The sequence below is a fragment of the Pseudophryne corroboree genome, chromosome 6 (genome assembly GCF_028390025.1).
Source record: "Pseudophryne corroboree isolate aPseCor3 chromosome 6, aPseCor3.hap2, whole genome shotgun sequence".
Lineage (NCBI taxonomy): Eukaryota > Metazoa > Chordata > Amphibia > Anura > Myobatrachidae > Pseudophryne > Pseudophryne corroboree.
Window position 1 is genome coordinate 660,895,297 of NC_086449.1, and position 12,805 is coordinate 660,908,101.

The window sequence follows — 12,805 nt, forward strand, 5'->3', positions numbered from 1 at the left end:
GATAAGGGCTTTTACATGACAAAGCCGCCAATTCTGACACACGCCTGGCCGAAGCCAAGGCCAACAGGATGACCACTTTCCACGTGAGATATTTCAAATCCACGGTTTTAAGTGGCTCAAACCAATGTGACTTTAGGAAACCCAACACCACGTTGAGATCCCAAGGTGCCACTGGAGGCACAAAAAGGGGGCTGAATATGCAGCACTCCCTTAACAAATGTCTAAACTTCATGCAGTGAAGTCAGTTCTTTCTGGAAGAAAATCGACAGAGCCGAAATCTGGACCTTAATGGAACCCAATTTTAGGCCCATAGTCACCCCTGACTGTAGGAAGTGCAGAAATCGACCCAGCTGAAATTCCTCCGTTGGACCTTCCTGGCCTCACACCAAGCAACATTTTTCCGCCATATGCAGTGATAAAGTTTTGCGGTTACATCTTTCCTGGCTTTAATCAGCGTAGGAATGACTTCCTCCGGAATGCCCTTTTCTTTTAGGATCCGGTGTTCAACCGCCATGCCATCAAACGCAGCCGCGGTAAGTCTTGGAACAGACAGGGCCCCTGCTGCAGCAGGTCCTGTCTGAGCGGCAGAGGCCATGGGTCCTCTGGGATCATTTCTTGAAGTTCTGGGTACCAAGCTCTTCTTGGCCAATCTGGAACCACGAGTATAGTTCTTACTCCTCTCCTTCTTATTATTCTCAGTACCTTGGGTATGAGAGGCAGAGGAGGGAACACATAAACCGACTGGTACACCCACGGTGTCACTAGAGCGTCCACAGCTATCGCCTGAGGGTCCCTTGACCTGGCGCAATATCTTTTTAGCTTTTTGTTGAGGCGGGACGCCATCATGTCCACCTGTGACCTTTCCCAACGGTTTAAAATCATTTGGAAGACTTCTAGATGAAGTCCCCACTCTCCCGCGTGGAGGTCGTGCCTGCTGAGGAAGTCTGCTTCCCAGTTGTCCACTCCCGGAATGAACACTGCTGACAGTGCTAACACGTGATTTTCCGCCCATCGGAGAATCCTTGTGGCTTCTGCCATCGCCACCCTGCTTCTTTGCCGCCCTGTCGGTTTACATGGGCGACCGCCGTGATGTTGTCTGACTGAATCAGTACCGGCTGGTTTTGAAGCAGGGGTCTTGCTTGACTTAGGGCATTGTAAATGGCCCTCAGTTCCAGAATATTTATGTGTAGGGAAATCTCCTGGTTTGACCATAGTCCCTGGAAGTTTCTTCCCTGTGTGACTGCCCCCCAGCCTCGAAGGCTGGCATCCGTGGTCACCAGGACCCAGTCCTGTATGCCGAATCTGCGGCCCTCTTGAAGATGAGCACAGCAGAGACACCCTGGTCCTTGGAGACAGGGTTATCAGCCGATGCATCTGAAGATGCGATCCGGACCACTTGTCCAACAGGTCCCACTGAAAGGTTCTTGCATGGAACCTGCCGAATGGAATTGCTTCGTAGGAAGCTACCATTTTTCCCAGGACTCGCGTGCAGTGATGCACCGACACCTGTTTTGGTTTCAGGAGGCCTCTGACTAGAGATGACAGCTCCTTGGCTTTCTCCTCCGGGAGAAACACTTTTTTCTGGTCTGTGTCCAGAACCATTCCCAGGAACAGTAGACGTGTCGTAGGGACCAGCTGTGACTTTGGAATATTTAGAATCCAACCCTGCTGTTGTAGCACTTCCCGAGATAGTGCTACCCCGACCAACAACTGCTCCCTGGACCTCGCCTTTATCAGGAGATCGTCCAAGTATGGGATAACTAAAACTCCCTTTTTCGAAGGAGTATCATCATTTCGGCCATTACCTTAATGATAATCCTGTACCACAAATCTGAGGTACTCCTGGTGAGGATGGTAAATGGGGACATGCAGGTAAGCATCCTTGATGTCCAGAGATACCATGTAATCTCCCTCGTCCAGGCTTGCAATAACCGCCCTGAGCGATTCCATCTTGAACTTGAATTTTTTTATATATGTGTTCAAGGATTTCAAATTTAAAATGGGTCTCACCGAACCGTCCGATTTCGGTACCACAAACATTGTGGAATAGTAACCCCGGCCTTGTTTAAGGAGGGGTACCTTGATTATCACCTGCTGGAAGTACAGCTTGTGAATTGCCGCCAGTACTACCTTCGCTCTCTCCGAGGGCAGCAGGCAAGGCTGATTTGAGGTAACGGCAAGGGGGAGTCGCCTCGAACTCCAGCTTGTATCCCTGTGATACTACTTGCAGAACCCAGGGATCTGCCTGTGAGCGAGCCCACTGGTCGCTGAAGTTCCCGAGACGCGCCCCCACCGCACTTGGCTCCACCTGTGGAGCCCCAGCGTCATGCGGTGGACTCAGAGGAAGCGGGGGAAGATTTTTGATCCTGGGAACTGGCTGTCTGGTGCAGCTTTTCCCTCTTCCCTTGTCTCTGTGCCGAAAGGAAGCGCCTTTGACCCGCTTGCTTTTCTGGAGCCGAAAGGACTGTACCTGATAATACAGTGTTTTCTCAGGCTGTGAGGAAACCTGAGGTAAAATTTTTTCTTCCCAGCTGTTGCTATGGATACGAGGTCCCAAAGACCATCCCCAAACAATTCCTCACCCTTATAAGGCAGAATCTCCATGTGCCTTTTAAAGTCAGCATCAGCTGTCCACTGCCGGGTCCCTAATACCCTCCTGGCAGAATGGACATTGCATTAATTCTGGATGCCAGCCGGCAAATATCCCTCTGTGCATCCCTCATATAAAGACGACGTCTTTTAATATGCTCTATGGTTAGCAAAATAGTATCCCTGTCCTGACAGGGTAACAGACCACGCTGCAGCAGCACTACCCATGCTGAGGCAATTTCAGATCTCAGTATAGTACCTGAGTGTGTAAATACAGACTTCAGGATAGCCTCCTGCTTTTTATCAGCAAGCTCCTTCAAAGTGGCCGTATCCTAAGACGGCAGTGCCACCTTTTTTGACAAACGTGTGAGCGCCTTATCCACCCTAGGGGATATCTCCCAACGTGACCTATCCTCTGGCGGGAAAGGGTACGCCATCAGTAACTTTTTAGAAATTACCAGTTTCTTATCGGGGGAACCCACGCTTCTTCACACACTTCATTCACTCATCGGATGGGGGAACAAAACACTGGCTGCTTTTTCTCCCCAAACATAAAACCCTTTTTTAGTGGTAGTTGGGTTAATGTCAGAAATGTGTAACACATTTTTTATTGCCGAGATCATGCTACGGATGTTCCTAGTGGATTGTGTATATGTCTCAACCTCGTCGACACTGGAGTCAGATTCCGTGTCGACATCTGTGTCTGCCATCTGAGGTAGCGGGCGTTTTTGAGCCCCTGATGACCTTTTGAGACGCCTGGGCAGGCGCGGGCTGAGAAGCCGGCTGTCCCACAGCTGTTACGTCATCCAGCCTTTTATGTAAGGAGTTGACACTGTCGGTTAATATCTACCACCTATCCATCCACTCTGGTGTCGGCCCCACAGGGGGCGACATCACATTTATCGCCATCTGCTTCGCCTCCACATAACCTTCCTCCTCAAACATGACGACACAGTCGTACCGACACACCGCACACACACAGGGAATGCTCTGACTGAGGACAGGACCCCACAAAGTCCTTTGGGGAGACAGAGAGAGAGTATGCCAGCACACACCAGAGCGCTATATAACACAGGGATTAACACTATAACTGAGTGATTTTTCCCAATAGCTGCTTGTATATACAATATTGCGCCTAAATTTAGTGGCCCCCCCCTCTCTTTTTAACCCTTTGAGCCTGAAAACTACAGGGGAGAGCCTGGGGAGCTGTCTTCCAGCTGCACTGTGAAGAGAAAATGGCGCCAGTGTGCTGAGGGAGATAGCCCCGCCCCTTTTTCGACGGACTTCAACCGCTTTTTTAAGGAATTCTGGCAGGGGTATTTTTCACATATATAGCCTCTGGGACTATATATTGTGATTTTTTGCCAGCCAAGGTGTTAATATTGCTGCTCAGGGCGCCCCCCCCCCCAGCGCCCTGCACCCATCAGTGACCGGAGTGTGAGGTGTGCATGAGGAGCAATGGCGCACAGCTGCAGTGCTGTGTGCTACCTTGTTGAAGACCGTAGTCTTCTGCCGCAGATTTTCCGGACCGACATCTTGCTTCTGGCTCTGTAAGGGGGACGGCGGCGCGGCTTCGGGAACGAACACCAAGGTCAGGTCCTGCGGTCGATCCCTCTGGAGCTAATGGTGTCCAGTAGCCTAAGAAGCCCAAACTACCACCTGTTAGGTAGGTTCGCTTCTTCTCCCCTTAGTCCCTCGCTGCAGTGAGTCTGTTGCCAGCAGATCTCACTGTAAAATAAAAAACCTAAATATACTTTCTTTCTCGGAGCTCAGGAGAGCCCCTAGTGTGCATCCAGCTCGGCCGGGCACAATATTCTAACTGAAGTCTGGAGGAGGGTCATAGTGGGAGGAGCCAGTGCACACCAGTTAGACCTAAAGCTTTCTTTATAGTTGTGCCCAGTCTCCTGCGGAGCCGCTATTCCCCCATGGTCCTTACGGAGTCCCAGCATCCACTTAGGAAGTCAGAGAAACCACTGGTAGTTTTTTCTCCCCAAACATAATACCCTTTTTTGTGGTTCCTGGGGTAATATCAGAAATGTGCAACACATTTTTCATTGCCGTAATCATGTAACGTGTGGCCCTATTGGAATGTACACTAGTCTCATCGTCGTCGACACTGGAGTCAGTATCCGTGTCGACATCTGTGTCTGCCATCTGAGGTAGCGGGCGCTTTAGAGCCCCTGATGGCTTTTGAGACATCTGGGCAGGCACGAGCTGAGAAGCCGGCTGTCCCACATCTGCTATGTCGTCAAACCTTTTATGGAAGGAGTTGACACTGTCACGTAATTCCTTCCACATGTCCATCCATTCAGTTGTCGGCCCCGCAGGGGGTGACATCACATTTATCGGCACCTGCTCCGCCTCCACATAAGCCTCCTCATCAAACATGTCGACACAGTGGTACCGACACACCGCACACACACAGGGAATGCTCTGACTGAGGACAGGACCCCACAAAGTCCTTTGGGTAGACAGAGAGAGAATATGCCAGCACACACCAGAGCGCTATATAATGTAGGGATTCACACTATACACACAGTGATTTTTCCCTTATAACTGCTAATAATATACAGATTTGCGCCTAAATTTAGTGCCCCCCTCTCTTTTTTACCCTACGAAGTCTGGAAACTGCAGGGGAGAGCCTTGGGAGCGTCCTTCCAGCGGAGCTGTGAGAGGAAATGGCGCCAGTGTGCTGAGGGAGATAGCCCTGCCCCTTTCTCGGCGGGCTTCTCCCGCTTTTCTATGGAATATATGGCAGGGGATTTTACACATATATAGTCTTAATGACTATATTATGTGGTAATTTGCCAGTAAGGTACTCTTATTGCAGCCCAGGGCGGCGCCCCCCCCCCCCGAGCGCCCTGCACCCATCAGTGACCGGAGTGTGTGGTGTGCATGGGGAGCAATGGCGCACAGCTGCAGTGCTGTGCGCTACCTTAATGAAGACCCAAGTCTTCTGCCGCCGATTTCCAGGAACATCTTCTTGCTTCTGGCTCTGCAAGGGGGACGGCGGCGCGGCTCCGGGACCGGACGACCGAGGCTGGGCCTGTGTTCGATCCCTCTGAAGCTAATGGTGTCCAGTAGCCTAAGAAGCCCAAGCTAGCTGCAAGCAGGTAGGTTCGCTTCTCTCCCCTAAGTCCCTCGTAGCAGTGAGTCTGTTGCCAGCAGATCTCACTGAAAATAAAAAACCTAAATATAACTTTCTTTTCTAAGAGCTCAGGAGAGCCCCTAGTGTGCATCCAGCTCGGCCGGGCACAAAATTCTAACTGAGGTCTGGAGGAGGGTCATAGAGGGAGGAGCCAGTGCACACCAGGTAGTCCTAAAGCTTTCTTTAGTTGTGCCCAGTCTACTGCGGAGCCGCTATTCCCCATGGTCCTTACGGAGTCCCCAGCATCCACTTAGGACTTTAGAGAAATATACATAACAATACATAGTGTACACATACATAGTATACATAAACATATACACTGTATACATAGTATACAAATACATAAATAATACACACACATATATATATATATGTATATACACACACATAAGGCCAGACGGCCCAGTGCAAGTGGGGTGATTGGCAGTACAGAGACTGATCCCACCATCCACAGCCATCAGCCGGGTCAGTCCGATGACTGCCCGGCAAGCAGTTGCACTGTGCAGCCTGCTATAATGAACCACCCTGTTGACCACAACTAGGCATCGCCCTCCAGCGGTAGAGGGAGTGGCTATGAATTTTATGGGCCCACCGGGGATTGCCCTAAATACCCATACACCGCCCAGTGAAAGCCTGAGCAGAAGAGCCGGGATAGATGACAACCAGGCGTCTGGAGCTGGAGGAGACCCTTTGGTCAGTACAGAGTGGCAGGTAGACACACGCAAGCACACACAAAAAATGGATGAGTCTTTTCGGTGGCCACAGGGTAGGTAAATAGAGTTATCCGGCTGGAAAGCTCCATGCCCATCCAGGCCACACCCCAATAAGACACAGTTTATCAAAGTCACTATCAAGGCCAGTTTTGATAAATTGTGCCTTAGAAATCCTACCCCCACAGTGTTGTATAAATATATCCTTGCAGGTGTCCTAACACACAAGTACTCAAACACAAACTGTGTTGCATTTTGGCAGGGTGATTTCGCACTAAGAGGCCTATTATCCCTAAATTTCTACAAAGCAAGGTGAAAATGAAAATTTTCACCTACTAGAAAACATACATATTAAATATCCATATACATCAGAAACATATTACCACGCCTCTACAGGTCTAGAACTAAAGTCTAGCCTGAGCGTTATCGGTAATTAATAATAATATTAATTACCTGTCTTGGGTCAACTACTCCTGCAGTTCTATCTTCAGAGTATGCTTTGTAGTAAAGATGACCTCAAAGAAGCCCAGAGATGAAGGCTGGCGGCTGAAGACCTCACAATTCAATCACGGAGATGGTCCACCTGAAAAAAAAAATTAGAGGCGCGATAATATGTTCCTGATATACATGCATATTTATCATTGTTTCTTTATATAGTACCACAAATAAATGCAGTGCTATACATAGAACACATGTAATCCATATCAGTCCCTGCCCCATAGGAGCTTACAGTCTATAAAAATCTAAAATAATATATAAAATATATAATAAAATAGAAAAATAAAATATATACTATATATAAAAAAATATAAATCTATACAAAAATATATCTCTAAAAATATTTGTAAAAATATTGGTAGAAAACTATACATACTGGGAAAATTCATACACACGTAAACGGGAATGGACCATATATAAACATTCAAGTAAAATATAAGAGCATAACGGACAGAACCTTGCCATAACAGAGTAAAGAAAAAATAAGATTTTACTCACCGGTAAATCTATTTCTCGTAGTCCGTAGTGGATGCTGGGAACTCCGTAAGGACCATGGGGAACAGCGGCTCCGCAGGAGACTTGGCACAACTAAAGAAAGCTTTAGGTCACCTGGTGTGCACTGGCTCCTCCCACTATGACCCTCCTCCAAGCCTCAGTTAGGACACTGTGCCCGGACGAGCTGACACAATAAGGAAGGATTTTGAATCCCGGGTAAGACTCATACCAGCCACACCAATCACACCGTATAACTCGTGATACTATACCCAGTTAACAGTATGAATATAACTGAGCCTCTCAACAGATGGCTCAACAATAACCCTTTAGTTAGGCAATAACTATATACAAGTATTGCAGACAATCCGCACTTGGGATGGGCGCCCAGCATCCACTACGGACTACGAGAAATAGATTTACCGGTGAGTAAAATCTTATTTTCTCTGACGTCCTAGTGGATGCTGGGAACTCCGTAAGGACCATGGGGATTATACCAAAGCTCCCAAACGGGCGGGAGAGTGCGGATGACTCTGCAGCACCGAATGAGAGAACTCCAGGTCCTCCTCAGCCAGGGTATCAATTTTGTAGAATTTAGCAAACGTGTTTGCCCCTGACCAAGTTGCAGCTCGGCAAAGTTGGAAAGCCGAGACCCCTCGGGCAGCTGCCCAAGATGAGCCCACCTTCCTTGTGGAATGGGCTTTTACAGATTTTGGCTGCGGTAGTCCAGCCGCAGAATGCGCCAGCTGAATTGTGCTACAAATCCAGCGAGCAATAGTCTGCTTAGAAGCAGGAGCACCCAGTTTGCTGGGTGCATACAGGATAAACAGCGAGTCAGTTCTCCTGACTCTAGCCGTCCTGGAAACATAATTTTTCAAGGCCCTGACTACGTCCAGTAACCTGGAATCCTCCAAGTCCCTAGTAGCCGCAGGCACTACAATAGGTTGGTTCAAGTGAAAAGCTGATACCACCTTAGGGAGAAACTGGGGACGAGTCCTCAATTCTGCCCTATCCATATGGAAAATCAGATAAGGACTTTTATATGACAAAGCCGCCAATTCTGATACACGCCTGGCCGAAGCCAAGGCCAATAACATGACCACTTTCCGCGTGAGATATTTTAGATCCACGGTTTTTAGTGGCTCACACCAATGTGATTTTAAGAAACTCAACACCACATTGAGAACCCAAGGTGCCACTGGAGGCACAACCGGGGGCTGAATATGCAGCACTCCTTTTACAATGTCTGAACTTCAGGTACTGAAGCTAGTTCTTTCTGGAAGAAAATCGACAGAGCCGAGATCTGTACCTTAATGGAGCCTAATTTTAGGCCCATAGACACTCCTGCTTGTAGGAAATGCAGAAATCGACCTAGTTGAAATTCCTCTGTTGGGGCCTTTTTTGGCCTCACACCAAGCAACATATTTTCGCCATATGCGGTGATAATGTTTTGCAGTTACATCTTTCCTGGCTTGAATCAGCGTAGGAATGACTTCCTCCGGAATGCCCTTTTCCTTTAGGATCCGGCGTTCAACCGCCATGCCGTCAAAACGTAGCCGCGGTAAGTCTTGGAACAGACAGGGCCCCTGCTGCCGCAGGTCCTGTCTGAGCGGCAGAGGCCATGGGTCCTCTGATATAATTTCTTGAAGTTCTGGGTACCAAGCTCTTCTTGGCCAATCCGGAACCACGAGTATCGTTCTTACTCCTCGCCTTCCTATTATTCTCAGTACCTTTTGTATGAGAGGCAGAGGGGGGAACACATAAACCGACTGGTACACCCACGGTGTTACCAGAGCGTCCACAGCTATCGCCTGATGGTCCCTTGACCTGGCGCAATATCTTTTATAGCTTTTTGTTGAGGCGGGACGCCATCATGTCCACCTGTGGCCTTTCCCAATGGTGTACAATCCTTTGGAAGACTTCTGGATGAAATCCCCACTCTCCCGGGTGGAGGTCGTGTCTGCTGAGAAGATCTTCTTCCCAGTCGTCCACTCCGGGAATGAACACTGCTGACAGTGTTAACACATGATTTTCCGCCCATCGGAGAATCCTTGTGGCTTCTGCCATCGCCATCCTGCTTCTTGTGTCGCCCCGTTGGTTTACATGGGCGACTGCCGTGATGTTGTCTGATTGGATCAGTACCGGCTGGTTTTGAAGCAGAGGCCTTGCCTGACTCAGGGCATTGTAAATGGCCCTCAGTTCCAGAATATTTATGTGTAGGGAAGTCACCTGACTTGACCAAAGTCCCTGGAAGTTTCTTCCCTGTGTGACTGCCCCCCAGCCTCAAAGGCTGGCATCCATGGTCACTAGGACCTAGTCCTGTATGCCGAACCTGCGGCCCTCTTGAAGATGGGCAGTCTGCAGTCACCACAGTAGAGATACCCTGGTCCTTGAAGACAGGGTTAACAGCCGATGCATCTGAAGATGTGATCCGGACCACTTGTCCAACAGGTCCCACTGAAAAGTTCTTGCATGGAACCTACCGAATGGGATTGCTTCGTAGGAAGCTACCATTTTTCCCAGGACTCGCGTGCAATGATGCACCGATACCTGTTTTGGCTTCAGGAGGTCTCTGACTAGAGATGACAGCTCCTTGGCTTTCTCCTCCGAGAGAAACACTTATTTCTGTTCTGTGTCCAGAACCATCCCCCGGAACAGTAGACGTGTCGTAGGAACCAGCTGTGACTTTGGACTGTTTAGATTCCAACCGTGCTGTTGTAGCACTTTCCAAAATAGTGCTACCCCGACTAGCAACTGCTCCTTGGACCTTGCCCTTATAAGGAGATTGTCCAAGTACGGGATAATTAAAACTCCCTTTTTTCGAAGGAGTATCATCATTTTGGCCATTACCTTGGTAAACACCCTCGGTGCCATGTACAGTCCAAACGGCAGTGTCTGGCCTTGGTAATGGTAATCCTGTACCACAAATCTGAGGTACTCCTGGCGAGGATGGTAAATGGGGACATGCAGGTAAGCATCCTTGATGTCCCGGGATCCCATGTAATCCCCCTCGTCCAGGCTTGCAATAACCGCCCTGAGCGATTCCATCTTGAACTTGAATTTTTTTATGTATGTGTTCAAGGATTTTAAATATAAAATGGGTCACACCGAACCATGCGGTTTCGGTACCCCAAACCGTGTGGAATAGTAACCCTATCCTTGTTGAAGTAGGGGCACCTTGAGTATTACCTGCTGGGAATACAGCTTATTAATTGCCTCTAGTGCAGCCTCCCTGCCTGAGGGAGTTGTCGGCAAGGCATATTTGAGGAAACGGCGGGGGGGAGACATCTCGAATTCCAGCTTGTACCCCTGAAATACTACTTGAATGAAACAGGGATCCACCTGTGAGCGAGCCCACTGATCGCTGAAATTTTTGAGACGGCCCCCCACCGTACCTGGCTACACCTGTGGAGCCCCCGCGTCATGCTGTGGACTCAGAGGAAGCGAGAGAAGAATTTTGATTCTGGGAACAGGCTGACTGGTGCAGCTTTTTCCCTCTTCCCATGTCTCTGTACAGAAAGGAAGCGCCTTTGACCTGCTTGCTTTTCTGAAGCCGAAAGGACTGTACCTGATAATACAGTGCTTTCTTAGTCTGTGAGGAAACCTGAGGTAAAAATATTTCTTCCCAGCTGTTGCTGTGGATACGAGGTCCCAGAGACCATCCCCAAATAATTCCTCACCCTTATAAGGCAGAATCTCTATGCGCCTTTTAAAGTCAGCATCACCTGTCCAGTGACAGGTCTCTAATACCCTCCTGACAGAATGGACATTACATTCATTTTGGATGCCAGCCGGCAAAATATCCCTCTGTGCATCCCTCATATATAAGATGACGTCTTTAATATGTTCTTATGTTTGACAGGGTCACCGACCACGCTGCAGCAGCACGATCTGCAGGTCTCAGTCTAGTACCTGAGTGTGTAAATACAGACTTCAGGATAGCCTCCTGCTTTTTATCAACAGGTACCTTCAAAGTGGCCGTTCCTAAAACGGCAGTGCCACCTTTTTTGACAACCGTGTGAGCGCCTTATCCACCCTAGGGGATATCTCCCAGCGTAACTTATCCTCTGGCGGGAAAGGGTACGCCATCAGTAACTTTTTAGAAATTACCAGTTTCATATCGGGGGGAACCCACGCTTTTCACACACTTCATTCATTCATCAGATGGGGGAACAAAACACTGCCTGCTTTTTCTCCCCAACATAAAAACCCATTTTTAGAGGGTTAATGTCAGAAATGTGTAACACATTTTTTTTATTGCCGGGATCAAGTCACGGATGTTCCTAGTGGATTGTGTATATGTCTCAACCTTGTCGACACTGGAGTCAGACTCCGTGTCGACATCTGTGTCTGCCATCTGAGTGAGCGGGCGTTTTTGAGCCCCTGATGGCCTTTGAGACGCCTGGGCAGGCGCGGACTGAGAAGCCGGCTGTCCCACAGCTGTTACGTCATCCACCCTTTTATGTAAGGAGTTGACACTGTCGGTTTATACCTTTCACCTAACCATCCACTCTGGTGTCGGCCCCACGGGGGCGACATCACATTTATCGGCATCTGCTCCGTCACCATATAAGCCTCCTCATTAAACATGTCGACACAGCCGTACCGACACACCGCACACACACAGGGAATGCTCTGACTGAGTACAGGACCCCACAAAGCCCTTTGGGGAGACAGAGAGAGAGTATGCCAGCACACACCAGAGCGCTATATAATGTGGGGATTTGTCACGATCCGGGTATCTGGACGCCATTTCTTACCCATCAGATGCCTCCTAAGGCTGGCTCAGCGCTCCAGGACCGGATTCCATCTGTTATCCTGATGTGTACATTCCTGTATCCTCTCCTGTCACTCTGGGACGCTGTCACAGTAAACGCCATATTACACCTGGCATGGCGTCTCCCGCGGCCTCCGCCGCCGTCCCTGAACTTCTGCATGCAGAGTGTCTGAGTGGCGATTACGTCAGCCGCGGCCTCCGCTGTGTCCGCGTGGTTGGATGTGCATCTGTCAGCCTGGCGCCTCCTGTCTCCGGTGGCCGGCGCCGCCATTACTGTTTTCATTACCACATGGATTACAAACCAAACTTCCCTCCAAGTGTCTGCATGGGCGCAGCCATCTTGGATTCTGTCAGCTGATCATTTCCACCAATCTGTTCTCAGTATTGATAATCTGCATAATTGCCTAGCCAATCCCTTCCTTGCTGCAGGTATAAATACACTGTGCCTGAGCAAGGAAGGCGTCAGTGCTTTGGTTGTCAAACCTAGTTCCTGTTTGTCTCTCTCCTGTGATTGTCTTCCAGGTTCCAGCTCCTGTCTCAAGACTTCCACCATAGAGACCCGCACCAGCATTCCACCTGCGGTGTAGCCTG